The sequence below is a fragment of the Leptonychotes weddellii genome, chromosome 1, assembly GCF_054177405.1.
Source record: "Leptonychotes weddellii isolate Sample4059 chromosome 1, ASM5417740v2, whole genome shotgun sequence".
In the NCBI taxonomy this organism is placed as follows: domain Eukaryota; kingdom Metazoa; phylum Chordata; class Mammalia; order Carnivora; family Phocidae; genus Leptonychotes; species Leptonychotes weddellii.
The window spans coordinates 16,533,991-16,548,860 of NC_138369.1; the positions used below are offsets into that span (position 1 = coordinate 16,533,991).

A 14,870-nucleotide genomic window follows, 5' to 3' on the forward strand; every position below is an offset into this window, starting at 1 on the left:
TTTGGGGTAAATACCCAGTAGTGCAATTGCTGGATCGTATGGTAGCTCTATTTTCAACTTTTTGAGGAACCTCCACACTGTTTTCCAGAGTGGCTGCACCAGCTTGCATTCCCACCAACAGTGTAGGAGGGTTCCCCTTTCTCCGCCAACATCTGTCATTTCCTGACTTGTTAATTTTAGCCGTTCTGACTGATGTGAGGTGGTATCTCATTGAGGTTTTGATTTGGATTTCCCTGATGCCGAGCGATGTTGAGCACTTTTTCATGTGTCTGTTGGCCATTTGGATGTCTTCTTTGGAAAAAAGTCTGTTCATGTCTTCTGCCCATTTCTTGATTGGATCATTTGTTCTTTGGGTGTTGAGTTTGATGAGTTCTTTATAGATTTTGGATACTAGCCCTTTATCTGATATGTCATTTGCAAATATCTTCTCCCATTCTGTCGGTTGTCTTTTGGTTTTGTTGACTGTTTCTTTTGCTGTCCAAAAGCTTTTTATCTTGATGAAGTCCCAGTAGTTCATTTTTGTCCTTGTTTTCCTTGCCTTTGATGATGTTTCTATGAAGAAGTTGCTGCGGCTGAGGTCGAAGAGGTTACTGCCTCTGTTCTCCTTTAGGATTTTGATGGACTCCTGTCTCACATTTAGATCTTTCAACCATTTGGAGTCTCTTTTTGTGTGTGGTGTAAGGAAATGGTCCAGTTTCATTCTTCTGCATGTGGCTGTCCAATTTTCCCAACACCATTTGTTGAAGAGACTGTCTTTTTTCCATTGGACATTCTTTCTTGCTTTGTCGAAGATGAGTTGGCCATAGAGTTGAGGGTCCATTTCTGGGCTCTCTATTGTGTTCCTTTGATCGATGTGTCTGTTTTTGTGCCAATACCATACTGTCATCATGATGACAGCTTTGTAATAGAGCTTGAAGTCCGGAATTGTGATGCTGCCGGCTTTGCTTTTCTTTTTCAACATTCCTCTGGCTATGCGGGGTCTTTTCTGGTTCCATACAAATTTTAGGATGATTTGTTCCATTTCTTTGAAAAAAGTGGATGGTATTTTGATGGGGATTGCATTGAATGTGTAGATTGCTCTAGGTAGCATTGACATCTTCACAATATTTGTTCTTCCAAACCATGAGCATGGAACGTTTTTCCATTTCTTTGTGTCTTCCTCAATTTCTTTCATGGGTATTTTATAGTTTTCTGAGTACAGATCCTTTGCCTCTTTGGTTAGATTTATTCCTAGGTATCTTATGGTTTTGGGTGCAATTGTAAATGGGATCGACTCCTTAATTTCTCTTTCTTCTGTCTTGTTTTGGTGTATAGGAATGCCACTGATTTCTTTGCATGATTTTATATCCTGCCACTTTACTGAATTCCTGTATGAGTTCTAGCAGTTTTGGGGTGGAGTCTTTTGGGTTTTCCACATAAAGTGTCATATCATCTGCAAAGAGTGAGAGTTTGACTTCTTCTTTGCTGATTTGGATGCCTTTTATTTCTTTTTGTTGTCTGATTGCTGAGGCTAGGACTTCTAGTACTATGTTGAATAGCAGTGGTGATAGTGGACATCCCTGCCACGTTCCTGACTTTAGGGGGAAAGCTCTCAGTTTTTCCCCATTGAGAATGATATTCGCTGTGGGTCTTTCATAGATGGCTTTTATGATAGTGAGATGTGTATCCTCTATCCCTATATTCTCAAAATCATGTCCCTCAGCTAAAATCACTGATTTTACACTTTAATTTCCTTCTTAGATTCATCACTGTTCATATCTGTATGTTGTGATTATTTGTCTGTTGATTCTCTAATCAGAGCAAGAGCTCTCTGAAGATAGGGATCCTGTCCACTTTTGTTCACTGATAAATCCTTGGCAGTTTAGCACAGGGAATGGCACCATAGTGGATGCTACTTATGAGGTAAACTGAGGGAATCCCAGTACCTTTCTGATCCTTACCAGGATCAGAATTCCTCTACCAGACCCAGAATTCTACTACCAACACAATTTTCTAAGAAAGCACAATATCAGTATAAGGGATAGTTTATAAAATGTTTCAAAAACCAGTGTCTGGGTCCCTTTCCCTCCATTTCCATCAGATCTTTTATACCAAGAGCATAAGCTAATTTGTATTACTAGTAAATGTTAAAGGACACAAATAATTTAAAAAATGAATTTGAGCAAGACATGGGCAATATATGGTCTTTCTTTAAAGAAAAAAAGGCTCAAAAACGGTCTTTAAAAAGGTCTTTCTTAAAGACAGTATTTCTAAAAGTAAAATTGAGGACTTACGTAGCAAAACTCAGGTGTTTTTTCATTAATTTAGGTCATTTACACTATTGCACTATATTATGACAAAAGAATCTTGAGTCAGTTGGATGTATCTTTCCTTTGTATTTGCATGAATTTAAAATTTGAGTTACACACATTGAAAAGGTCAGTAGATAGCATTCTGGTATTTTATCAAAGATAATGTGGCTGTTTGTTGTGGCTCTGGTTCTAGGCAGTATGAAACTGTGGTTCCACTTGAAGATTCTATTGTGACTGAGGTTACAGGAACTCTACAAGAATGGGCCAGTCTGTGGAAACAACTCTATGTGGTAAGTATTGATAAGTAGCTTACTAGATCTTTAAAGTTCCATTAGAAAAGTGAAAAAAATTTATCTTACATATGCCAATTACAAATTTTTAGATTTCTGAATATTTGCAACTTTGTTCCTAATATTAACCGAAATATGGTACACTAAGTGTTGTTCAACCTGAAGAGAACACATTATTTGTATGCCTTCAGTTCCATAACATCAGGGGTTTTAGCTGTCTTACCCACTGCTGTAGCCCTAGAAGCTTTCATAAAACAGGTGTTTCCTGAATGAATGAACAAACTTGAGTTTCATTGTGAACCTAAAGGTGGGTAAAGGCCAAGAAGTTTTATCAACAGTTTCTTATAGCTACTAAGCTTATAGGATATGCCATATATGACATGTTTTGCTAAGTCCACAATTAATAAAAAGATTAATAAAAACCCAATCCATATCCTCTGGAAACTTGGAGAGTAGAGGGAGATAGGACACAAAAAAATCTGGCTGAAGTAAGTGACAAGGTTTGGGTTCTGTTATTTCATCAAGATGGAATAAGCACATTCTGTTATACTCCTCTTACTAATTACAACAAAATCCTGGACAAAACCCATAAATCATCTACCAGAAAACTCTGAAAGTAAAGGAAAAGAAGGTGGAGTGACTAGGGACATTTGAACTCAAGGATTGAGTGAGTTCCCTGATTGTTGTTTTTTCTTGCCTCTCATATACTTTGGCTTGGGCTTCTCTCTAGAGAAGCCCACCACCTGGAAATACTAATGGGTGCACACAAAAAGCACCAAAGAAAGCCTTTTCTTTTTAGCCAGAGGATGGCTCAGCAAGACAGAAACCTTCTTTTTCCTTCACATCGGACGGGTAATGTGCAGAGGTTGTAACAAGGTTTGAGTGAGGTACATGTCATACAACAGTGTGAACACCGTATCATCATGCTTATGAACTACAAAAGGATCAAGACAGAAACCTTTTAACCTATCCTTTATGTTCACTAGAGAACATTGCAATAAAAGCTGCACTCCCTTGTACCCTCCCAAACAGGCATTACAGTAGTGGAATTGGTGACCAGAACTCCCATCTTACATACCCACTCTTCCCCACACCTGCAGTAACAAGGTGTCCCTCTCCAGTGGAGCCTTAGACCAAACTCTGACTTCTATCCCTCCCCACTACAGTAATGAGACAGTGCCTCTCTTCAGTGGGTCCCTGCAGGAGGATTCTGACTGCAACTTCACCAGCACTTGCAAAGTGGCACCTTCCCCAGCAGAGCCTGTGGGTGGGACTCTGGATTTCACAACTACCCAGTGTTAACAAGGTGATACCCTTATTTTGCAGAGTTCTGTGGGCAAAACTCTGACTTCCTCCTGTGCTCTGAAGTAAGGAAGAAGCATCCCTCCACAGAGGAGCCTGTGGTTAGAACTCTTGATTTCCACTTCCCTTGTAATAATAAGTGGGTCCCTCTGCAGCTGAGCCCGTAGGCAGGACTGACTCTCACCCTCTCCCCATTAATGAGACAGTGCCTCTCTCTCTAGTACACGATGTGAACAGTACCCTGTTTTTCATCCTTGCCCTGCTGAAATGAGGCAGTGCTTCTCCCCACCCAAATCCATGCTGAGTATAAGTGAAGTGGAGTTCTGCTATCTAGGTAACACACTAATGGGGGGAAACCATAAGAGCACTGGAAAGACTTTATATACTAAATTGACATTTAAATCACAGCCCAGAAAAGTAAGCCTAGAATTGCCTTCTGAACTTAAGCAGATTGACCACCTGCTAAAATAGAAGATTTAAATAGGAATCAGAATGTCATAGGATAATACTTAAAATGTCCAGTATACAGACCAAATTTACTTCACAAATGAAAAATCAGGAAAATCTCAACTCTAATAAGATAAGATAATCAATAGATGCCAACTTTGAAATGACACAGATGTTGGAACCATCAGCAAGGATCTTAAAGCTGTTTTTGTAAAATTGTTCCACCAAGCAATTAGAGACACTCTTGAAACAAATGAAAACATAGGAAACTGCAGCAATAGAAGTAGAAAACATAAATAATCAAATGAAAATTTTAGAACTGAAAAATACAGTAACCAAAATTTAAAAATTACTGGGTAGGCTCAATAGCAGAATGGAAAGAACAGAGGAAGGAATTAGTGAACTTAAAGATGGATCAATAGAAATTATCCAATCTGAATAATGGAGTGAAACTAAATGGAAAAGTAAGCTTAGCCTCAGAGACCTGTGGGACAATAACAAAAGATCTAACATTTAGGCATTAGAGTACTAGATGGGAAGGACAGAATGTGGACCTAAAAAAATTTTGAAGAAATAATGGCTTAAAATTCCCAAATTTGGGGGCACCTGGGTGGCTCAGTTCATTGAGCAACTGCCTTCAGCTCAGGTCATGATCCCAGAGTCCTGAGATTGAGTCCCACATTGGGCTCCCGGCTCAGTGGGGAGCCTGCTTCTCCCTCTGATCCTCTCCCCTCTCATGCTGTTTCTCACTCTTTCTCTCTCTCTCAAATAAATAAATAAAATCTTTAAAAAAAAATTCCCCAAATTGGCGAAAGACATAAGTCTACAGACTCAAGAAGCTGAGTGAACTCCAAACAGGATAAACCTAAAGAAATCCGTGCACAAATTGTTGTTAAACTTCTGAAAATTAAAGCAAAAGAAAAAATCTTTATATGCACTGTTGTATTTGTGTATTTAAAAAATATATATGTATATTAAAATTTTTATATATTTTTAAATTCCAAATTAATTAATATACAGTGTTAGATTATTTTCAGGTGTATAAGATAGTGATGCAACAATTCTATACATTACTCAGTGCTTATCATAAGTGCATTCTTTTTTTCATGTTTTTAAAAAAATTTCTTTAAATTTTACTCAGCTAACGTACAGTGCAATATTGGTTTCTGGAGTAGAACTCATCACTTACATACAACACCTAGTGCTCATCACCACAAGTGCCCTCTTTAATACCCATCACCCATCTAGCCCATCTCCCACCCACCTCCCTCCCTTAACTCTCAGTTTGTTCTCTGTCATTAAGAGTCTCTTACGGCTCTTATTAACACACTGTGAATTGTGCAAGACTGTTGAATCACAGATCTGTACCTCTGAAACAAATAATACAATATATGTTAAAAAAAAAAAAGATAGCAGGAGGGGAAGAATGAAGGGGGGAAATTGGGGGAGAGAACCATGAGAGATGATGGACTCTGAAAAACAAACTGAGGGTTCTAGAGGGGAGCGGGGTGGGAGGATGGGTTAGCCTGGTGATGGGTATTAAAGAGGGCACATTCTGCATGGAACACTGGGTGTTATACACAAACAATGAATCATGGAACACTACATCTAAAACTAATGATGTAATCTATGATGATTAACAAAACAATAAAAAATTTAAAAAAAATTAACACACTATTAAATAATCCATGGATCTCAAGAAATAAAAAATATGTTGAATGTAAATGAAAACATAATATATTAAAATGTATGGGATGCAGGGGCGCCTGGGTGGCTCAGTTGGTTAAGTGACTGCCTTTGGCTCAGGTCATGATTCTGGAGTCCCGGGATTAAGTCCCGCATCGGGCTCCCTGCTCAGCAGGGAGTCTGCTTCTCCCTCTGACCTTCCCCCCTCCCATGTTCTCTCTCTCTCTCATTCTTGTGCTCTCAAATAAATAAATAAATAAATAAAATCTTTAAAAAAAATAAAATGTGTGGGATGCATTTAAAGCAGTGCTGAGAGGGACATTTATAACATTAAGTGCATATAATAGAAAAAAAACATGATGTCAAATCAGTAATTGCAGCTCCTACTTCAAGAATCTAAAAAAAAGAAGATAAACCCAAGTAAGCAGAATGCAGGAAAAAATAGAGCAGAAATTAATGAGATTAAAAATAGAAAAACAAGAGAAAAAAATGAAACCAAAAGCCAGTTTTTAAAAATATCAATAAAATTTATGAACATCTACCAAGACTGACAAGGAAAATGGGAGAAAATAGTAATTACCAATATACTGGGACTAAAGAAAGAGATTCACTGTAGATTCCACTGACATTAAATGGGTAATAAAAGAATACTATGATATGTAAGTGAGAATCTACCTGAATAAAACAAATCCTTGAATCACAAAATCACCAAAATTCACCCAAGATAAAATTGGTAATCTTAATATCCAACAGCTATTAAAGTAAATTTATGAAAGTCCTTCCAAAAATGAAATGACTAGGCCCAGATGGTTCCACTGGTAAATTCTACCAACAGTCTAAAGAAGAAAAACCAGCAGATCGTAGCATTGTCAGAAAAAGCATTTGAGAAAATCCAACACTCTTTAATGATAAAAACTCTCAGCAAGGGGTGCCCGGGTGGCTCAGTTGTTAAGCATCTGCCTTCGGCTCAGGTCATGATCCCAGTGTCCTGAGATCGAGCCCCGCATTGGGCTCCCTGCTATGCAGGAAACTAGCTTCTCCCTCTCCCACTGCCCCCGCTTGTGTTCCCTCTCTTGCTGTGTCTCTCTCTGTCAAATAAATAAATAAAATCTTAAAAAAAAAAAAAAAAACCTTTCAGCAAACTAGGAATAAAGTGGACTTTTTCACCCTGAGAAAGGGCATTTATGAAAACCTACAGCAAATGTCATACTTAATGGTGACCGTCTGCTTTGGGGAACAAGGTTGAGGATGTCTGCTTTTAACAGTTTTAACAGTTTTACTCAGGTTAGTACTGGAAGACTTAACCAGTGCAGTAAGGCAAAAAAAGGGAAGAAGGGACATACAGATTAGAATGAAGAAAAAAAGCTGGTCCTATTTGCAGAGCATACCTATTTGTAGAAAATACAAATCAAAACTGCAGTGAAATATCACCTCACACCAGTCAGAATTGGCCACATAGGAAATCCCAAAGAATCTACAAACAACAAAACCCACTAGAATGTACAAAAGATACTCCTAAAACAATTAAGTTTGTAGTTATAGGATAGCAAATCAAAATACTCTTTTTCTTTCAGTCAATTAATTAATTATATTGCCATATATTAGCAATGGATAATTGGAAACCAAATTTTTAAAACAATACTATTTGATTAAAGGCCTAAATATGAGATATGAAACCATAAAAATCCTAGAGAAGAACACAGGCAATAACCTCTTTGACATTGGCCATAGCAACTTCTTTCTAGATATGTCTCCTGGGACAGGGGAAACAAAAGCAAAAATAAAGTATTGAGATTTCATCAAAATGAAAAGCTTCTATACAGCAAAGGAAACAATCAACAGAAGGCAACCTATGGATTGGGAGAAGATATTTGCAAATTGCCCTCTGGTAAAGGATTAGTATTCAAAATACATAAAAAACTTATAAAAATCAACACAAAGGATAAGCAGAAGACATGAATAGACATTTTTCTAAAGAAGACGTATAGATGGCCGATAGACACACAAAAAGATGCTCAAAACCCATCACCAGGAAAATACAAGTCAAAACTACAGTGAAATAATCACCTCACACCAGTCAGAATGGCTAAAATCAACAACACAAGAAACAAGGATGCAGAGAAAGGGGAACCCTCGTTCATTCTTGGTAGGAATGCAAGCTGGTGCAGCCACTCTGCAAAACAGTATGGAGGTTCCTCAAAAAGTTAAAAATAGAAGTACCCTATGATCCAGCAATTACACTACTAGGTATTTACCCAAAGGATACAAAAATACTGATTCAAAGGGGTATATGCACCCCGATGTTTATAGCAGCACTATCAACAATAGCCAAACTATGGAGAGAGCCCAAATGTCCATTGACTGATGATGGATAAAGAAGATGTGGTATCTCTATACAGTGGAATATTACTCAGCAATCAGAAAAATGAAATCTTGCCATTTGCAATGACATGGATGGAGTTAGAAAGTATTATACTAAGCAAAATAAGTCAGAGAAAGACAAATACCATATGATTTCACTCATATGTGGAATTTAAGAAACAAAGCTATAGAGAACAAACTGATGGTTACTGGATGGAAGGTGGGTTGGGGGAATGGGTTAAATAGGTGATGGGGATTAAGGAGTGCACTTGTGATGAGCACCAGGTGTTGTGTGGAAGTGCTGAATCACTAAATTCTACACCTGAAACCAATATTACACTATGTTAACTAACCTGAATTGAAATGAAAACTTGAAAAAAAAGAGAAAAAATAATGGTGTTTTAAACAAAATACACATTTATTTCTTTTTCAAGTGAGCACAGGCATTCTGGATTTAGTATGGCGGCTCTACAGTTGTCAAAGACTCAGGATCAGAAATGTTCTGAATAAATTAGAGCTGCTATTTGATGCAATAGCTTAGAACATTTAAAATTTGAAAAATCTTTCAGGTGTGCATTGAGGCCAGTGTACTCACTGATTTTCTAGAGACATGGAAAAACTTGAAAGTGGGAGGCTTGTGTTGGAAAGAAGACAACTGCAAACAATATTTTTTAAAAATATTTTATATCTAAAGTTTGAAATTGCCATGGTAATTTTTAAATTTACCTTCTGATGAATGGAATGTTGGAATGTTGCCTTTCTTTGCCATCTTAACAAATTGCAGTGTTTCTGGTTAATTCTTTTAAAAGTATTGTTGGGACGCCTGGGTGGCTCAGTCGGTTAAACGGCTGCCTTCGGCTCAGGTCATGATTGAGTCCCGAGAAGCAGGCTCCCTGCTCAGAGGGGAGTCTGCTTCTCCCTCTGCCAGCCTGTAGCCCTGTTTGTGCTTGCTCTCTTTCTCTTTGACAAATAAAAAAAATCTTAAAAAAATATAAAAGTATTGTTAATATGATAAGTGTCAAATGATTGTTATTCTATTATGAATGTAGGAGGTCAGTCATGTAGCCAGTGAAATTCAAAACAAATGAATACACATCTTCAAATAACTCTTTCTACTGGGAGAGAATAAAAATTTGTTATATTACTAAAATCAGTAAGAGAGCTAAACATTCTCCCTTTGTTTTCCCTACTTAATTTCAAGCCATATAGTTCTTCTTAATCTAACTTTCTAAGAGCAAAGTAACTACCTAGCTGTCCTCTGAGAAAGAGTATACTTAAGAACCAGAATGAATCTAGGTTAACAACTTTTAAAGTCTAATTTATCTGATTCTGAAAACAAAAGAAAAATAAAAGACAAAGAGTAAACTGAGAAACAAGTCTCAACATATGTAACTATAAAGATTAACATCTTTCTGTATATTGATTACATAAAAATCAATAGGAAAACCAGTAAGAATACCAATAGATAATCAGCAAAGATACAGACAAGCCATTCACAAAACAATACATTAAGGAAATAGTCTTACTAGTAAGAGATGTAAATTAAATCAGTGAGATAATGAGATAACCCTAACCATTCCCAGATATTCTCCTTCATATTAACAGGCAAGAAAGTGAAATTTATTTTTATTTTTATTTTTTTATTATATTCAGTTAGCCAACGTATAGTACATCATTAGTTTTTAATGTAGTATTCAACTATTCATTAGTTTTGTATAACACCCGGTGCTCATCACAACATGTGCCCTCCTCAATACTCATCACCCAGTTACCCCATCCCCCCATTCCCCTCCCTTCTGTAACCCTCAGTTTGTTTCCTGGGGTCCAGAGTCTTTTATGGTTTGTCTCCCTCTCTGATCTCTTCCCATTCTGTTTTCCCTCCCTTCCCCTGTGGTCCTCCGCGTTATTCCTTATGCTCCACATGTGAGAGAAACCATATGATGATTGTCTTTCTCTGCTTGACTTACTTCACTTAGCATAATCCCCTCCAGTTCCATTAAAAAAAAAAAAAAAAGGAAGTGAAAATATTTGCTGGTGGATATCAAGTTTTAATTAGCACATCTGAAAAATAATTTAGTAAAAGCCTTAAATTTCTTCAGACTTTTAAGTAATAAAAGTAATTCTAATTCTGGGAATTTGTTTTAAGATAATAATGTTAAATATGAGAATGGAGTGACTATTTCATAAATATTTACATGGAAGCAGTATTTGCAGTAGCAAAAATAAATTTACTTATCCAAATGTGCCAGCTGTAGTCCAGTTAAGATATAGATGTGTTAGTGCTTACATTAAATAGTATATTATATACTATTGTTTAATATAATATATATAATATATATTAATGCTTACATTACATAGTATATTATATATTATTATGTAATAAAGTGAATTTATGTAGAAATTATATATAAAGTATAATCTCACCTGCATTATGAAAATATATTTGGAAAACACATGAAGAAAATGCACCATAATTTTAATGAGAATTAATTGAGGGGCCAAGATGTTAGATTCTTTTTCTGATCAATTTTAAAAATTTTGAATTGTTAATATGTATTATTGTTAGGAAAAAATAAAACTTTCATTGAAATAATAAATGATATCGTGAAATACTACTACCAGTGTTAAGTGAAAAAGATATATATACAAGAGATTAAGGTAGGAGATTATACTAGTTAATTTGCTATGTTTAGCTTTTATCACAGTATCAGCAAATATATATTAAATTCTAGAGAAAGGGCTTTGGACATGGTCTTAAATCTGAGCCTTTCATCTTCTGTGTTAGGCTTCTTACTAAATCGTAGATTTATATTACCCATTTATACACAAAAATTATTTCAGAGAGTTGTTAGAGATGAAATAAAATTGCATATAAAGCTTCAAACACTAAATCAGTGTTGATTATATTATCTTGTTTTTGATATGAATTATATGTCTCTCCAGGTATACATAATTGACATCTATTTTCTGATATAGGTGATATTTAGAATGATAGCAGTTTCATCACTTAAGAAGCTTTTCTCTGTAGAGAAATAAATAGACTCAATGAAGTGGACTTCATTTGTATAATGAGGTATAATGGAGTGCTTAGATAAGAGTGTATGTATACTTGAGCCAGGATAGAAAAACCTCCATCCTTCTGAGGCAGTTAAAACCTTAATTTCCCATTCCAGTAACCTTACTTTGATATGAAAACCATCATTTATGGAAAATGGTGACATCATTACTCATTCCTGTCAAAAACAAGATTGTGAAATTTTAAATATTTATGCTACAAGTAATTTTTAGTTTTTTAAAACAAAAGCACATTAGAAATCACACACGGGGTCGCCTGGGTGGCTCAGTTGGTTAGGTGTCTGCTCAGTTGGTTAGATGTCTGCTCAGTTGGTTAGGTGTCCGTTGGTCATGATCCCAGGGTCCTGGGATGGAGCCCCACATGGGCTCTCCGCTCAGTGGGGAGTCTGCTTCTTCCTATCCCTCTGTGCGTGGTCTCTCTCTCTCTCAAAAATAAAAAAAATCTTAAAAAGAAATCATACACAGAAGGTATCTTTCTCTTTTTGCCAAGATAAAAATTGAGGTCAATTATTAATAAAACTAGAAAATAAATATATTAGAATTATCTTTATTCTTCATTTTTAGAGTTATCACAGCAATGGAAAAAAGAAAATTTTCCAACAACTAAGAAATCTTCATCAAAAAACTATATAGGTGTTTCATTTTATTTTTTTTATTTAAATTTATTTATTTATTTATTTATTTATTTTATTATGTTATGTTAGTCACCATACAGTACATCATTAGTTTTTGATGTAGTGTTCCATGATTCATTATTTGCATATAACACCCAGTGCTCTATTAGCCAAGGTATAGTACATCATTAGTGTTTGATATAATGTTTCAATGATTCTTTTTTTTTATAATGTTCAATGATTCTTTAGTTCAGTATAATACCCAATGCTCATCATATCACATGCCCTCTTTAATGCCCATCACCCAGTTACTCCATCCCCCCACCTACCTCCCTTTTCACAACCCTCAGTTTGTTTTCCAGAGTCAAAAGTCTCATATGGTTTGTCTCCCTCTCTGATTTCTTCCCATTCAGTATCCCCCCCCACCCTATTGTGCTCTGCACTATCCCTTATGTCCCACATCTGAGTGAAGCCATATGATAATTGTGTTTCTCTGACTAACTTACTTCACTTGGCATAATACTCCCCAGTTCCACCCATGTCGATGTAAATGGTAGGTATTCATCCTTTCTGATGGCTGAGTAATATTCCATTGTATATATGGACCACATCTTTTTTATCCATTTGTCTGTTGAAGGGCATCCCAGCTCTTTCCACAGTTTGGCTATTGTGGACCTTGCTGCTATGAACATTGGGGTGCATGTGCTCCTTCTTTTCACTACACCTTTATCTTTGGGGTAAATACCCAGTAATGCAATTGCTGGGTCATAGGGTAGCTCTATTTTTAACATCCTGAGGAACCTCCATATTGTTTTCCAGAGTGGCTGTACCAGTTTGCATTCCCACCAGCAGTGTAAGAAGGTTCCCCTTTCTCCACATCCTCGCCAACATTTGTTGTTCCCTGTCTTGTTCTATGAGTGGGTTTAACAACCAATTATACTGTCTGTTAAGGTGACACTTACAGGGGTGCCTGTCTGGCTCAGTCAGTATAGCATGTGACTCTTGATCTTAGGGTTGTGAGTTCAAGACTCATGTTGGGCACAGAGCCTACTTAAAAAAAAAAAAAGACACTTTTATGAAATAAATGTAAAATGATGTGTACTTGCATTAATTTTGGGCTATGAATTTTCCCTCAAGTGTATAACTGCAGCATTTCATAATTGTAGCTAAATTGTTTTAGTCATTTATTTGTACTATTTTAGGATGACATGATATTAGAATTTTTACTTTCACATTAAAAACACATTTGAGTATCTGTAACGAAGTCTACCCTGTAGTTTACTTTTCCTTTGTGATAGAGTATACCTTAACACAGCAATATTTTCATGTTATAGGAAGATAATTAACGCACATTTCTAATAGAACATAGAGATTAAAGATATGCTTTATAACAGTTCTACTTTGTATTGAATAAGAAGTTTTTAAATTTTTTTCAGGAATCCCTAAGAAATGAACATTTCCTAGATTTTATTAGAAATAAGGCACAGCTCTCTAAATTCTGCTGTATAATGTCTTTCTAATCTTTGGAAGATTAAATTTGTAAATTGAAGTTGGCATGTCATGGGGTCCATGTAAAGAACAGAAGATGTAAAATCCATTTTTATGGTCATCCTAAGAATATTGATTTGCCAAGTTTACAAACATACATTGGTTTCCTTACATCATCGTATCTTTTGGGTCCAATGAGAGGAATTCAGCAGAGAAACATTGTATAGTGACTAAGTGCATGGGCTCTGGAGAGATACTCCGAGTGCAAATTCTGATGCTACAACTTGGTAGCTGTGTGATTTTGTGCCTCTTAGTTTTCTCCTAGGAGATAATAATGGTGTCTACCTCCTAGGGTTGTGATGTCGCTTAAATGGTATGAAAGTTTAGAATGGTACCTGGCACATTTTTAAATGCTTGATTAAATGCTTACTCATTATTTCATTTTTGTTGTTATTTAATAGGAATGATATTTACTGTTGTAGGAGTCTGTTCCTAAAGCAAGTCTTCTATCTTCTTTAGTCCTACATTTTTACAAAGATATCCTAGCCTCCATCCCACCTATCCTAAAAATATTAATCTTTAGAAGTGCAAGCTCTTTTTCTTGCTGCCTTTTCAAATATATTTTGTACATAACAAAGTGATAGTTTTAAAAGATTTTCTCTCCAAGTATATTCTGTAAATCAGTGTTTTAATGACTTTTAAGGCTGGTATTTTCTTTTTTTTGTTGTTGTTGTTGTTTTTTTTAATTTTATTATGTTATATTAGTCACCATACAATACATCACTGGTTTTTGATGTGGTGATCCACGATCCATTGTTTTTGTATAACACCCAGTGCTCCATGCAGTACGTGCCCTCCTTAATACCCATCACTGGGCTAACCAATCCCCCTCCCCCCTCCCCTCTAAAACCCTGTTTGTTTCTCAGAGTCCATAGTCTCTCATGGTTCATCTCTCCCTCCAATTCCCCGCCCCCTCATTTTTCCCTTCCTTCTCCTAATGTCCTCCATGCTATTCCTTATGTTCCACAAATAAGTGAAACCATATGATAATTGACTTTCTCTGCAAGGCTGGTATTTTCAATTGAAGATAACTTTTAGTATATTTTATCTTAGCTAGGTTTATAATCTAAAATAATATTTTGGCAGGCATCCTTGTGGCTATCCAGTATCTCCACTCCTCTTTTTCCTTATTAAAAGAGCCCCAAACAGTTTAGATTGGCAGTGTGTACAGCTAAAGTACCTACCTTTTTAGACTCCCTTGAAGCTAGGAGAGATGGTGTGATGCATTTCTGGTCATGAGCTATAAGCAGAAGTTT

General features: G+C 36.1%; 1 non-coding gene across 1 annotated transcript; it reads right to left on the bottom strand.

Annotated features, from left to right (window-relative positions):
• Positions 1-3,423: 3,423 nt before the first annotated feature.
• LOC115940405 (small nucleolar RNA U13) lies at positions 3,424-3,527 on the bottom strand. Its single transcript, XR_004075167.1, has one exon. It is a non-coding gene; the product is annotated as a small nucleolar RNA U13 (small nucleolar RNA).
• Between the last annotated feature and the right edge of the window lie 11,343 nt (positions 3,528-14,870).